Source organism: Castor canadensis, chromosome 6 (genome assembly GCF_047511655.1).
Source record: "Castor canadensis chromosome 6, mCasCan1.hap1v2, whole genome shotgun sequence".
Taxonomy (NCBI): domain Eukaryota; kingdom Metazoa; phylum Chordata; class Mammalia; order Rodentia; family Castoridae; genus Castor; species Castor canadensis.
This window is the reverse complement of record NC_133391.1, coordinates 23,738,898-23,740,417: the sequence shown is the minus strand read 5'-3', so window position 1 is coordinate 23,740,417 and position 1,520 is coordinate 23,738,898. Positions and strand designations below refer to the sequence as shown.

The 1,520-nt window shown below is 44.7% G+C and overlaps 1 pseudogene; it reads right to left on the bottom strand.

The window, feature by feature from the left end:
• Nucleotides 1-330: 330 nt before the first annotated feature.
• On the bottom strand, nt 331-1,135 carry LOC109702674 (S-methyl-5'-thioadenosine phosphorylase-like; annotated as a pseudogene).
• Between the last annotated feature and the right edge of the window lie 385 nt (nt 1,136-1,520).

The following is a 1,520-nucleotide window of genomic DNA, read 5'->3' as shown; positions in this document are numbered from 1 at the left end:
GGGGAATATATTCCCCCAATCTTTATTGTTGCAAATGTAACTGGGGGAGGTGAGAATGGTATCTTCTTGTTTTTCTCTCTAAAATGTGAGATTTTCCCCATGTGTACTGGACATTTGTTTTTCTTCTGTGTCCTGAAGCAGTCCAACTCTTTTAGATGGGAGTTTTTAATATAAGCAGTGTCTTGTCTTTCTTACCACATGTTCTTCTTTTGCGGGTAAGCACTTGAAAGTTACATGTCTTTCCCATTTTATTTTTTCTCCAGCTTAAGCAAAATTCCCAAAATGAATAGAAGTAGAAAGTCTTCTTTTCTTGTTGGCAGCCATGATATTTTAATGTCTTAGTAACAAGACAGAAAACTGGGCCCTATTCTTCAGGTTGTGGAGAGTGTCTGACCATTCCATTGACCCCATCCGCGGTGTGGTGGTGAGCAGTAAACTTTAGGCTGTATTGGCGTTTTCTTTCAGGGTCTTTAAAACCCGGTCCACTGAAACTGCTTCTTCCTGTTGCCTTGGCAATGCTTGCATAGCAAATTCCAGCCTCCTTAGCAAGAATCACCTCTGGAACAGTGCTCACATTAAAAACATCTGCCCCTAGGTGTGGAACAGGAAGCTTTCTGCCCTGGAGCAGAAAGCTCCCCTTTGAGTGGCAGCCAAGTCCTAACTTCTTAGCAGTCTCTATGAGAACCTCTCTCGTTTTGGGGCAAAACGGTTCAGCCATTGGAATATAGCGCACTCCTCTGGAACAGAAGTGACTTCCATCATAGAAGGTCTGAGGTCTTATGGAGGTCCTGTCAATGAACTGATCAATAGTGATGACATCACCGGGCTGGATCTCCTCCCTCAGAGAGCCACAAGCTGTGGTCACTATGACATGTGTACAGCCCTCTTCCTTCAAAGCCCAGATGTCCTCCTGGTGGTTGACTTTTGAAGGCATGATGGTGTGCTGCCTTCCGTGTCTTGCAAGGAGAACACAAGCGGCATTTTTTATCTTCCCCAAAATTAAGGCATCAGATGGCTTGCCAAGTGGAATATCCACATATTTTTCAGTTCTTCCTTCTAAAGTTTCTGGATCATCCAGGCCTGTTCCACCAATTATTCCAATAGTCACGGCCATGCCCGTGGTGCTCAAAGCCATGGCTGAACTGGGAGGAGGCTGAGGGGCTGAGCTCATTGGGCCGGTGACTGGCGCAGGCAACCATCCTATTTTTAAGTAAGGTCACTTGCAGGTTAGGAATGCAACCTGCCATTTTGGGGGGTGCGGGTTAACTCACAATAAGAATTATCGATGGGCTGGTGGAGTGGCTCAAGTGGTGGAGCACCTGCCTAGTAAGTGTGAGGTCCTGAGTTCAAACCCCAGTACCACCAATGATGACTACAGCATTATATAGACATCAGTAAGTGATCTAGTTTTGTGTTTTGTTTGGTGGTAGAATATGGGGAAGAACCTGACCCACACTGAGAAGTAATTATAAATGCAAGTGTTTCTTTCTTTTTAAAATCTACACATGCATTTTGTAACA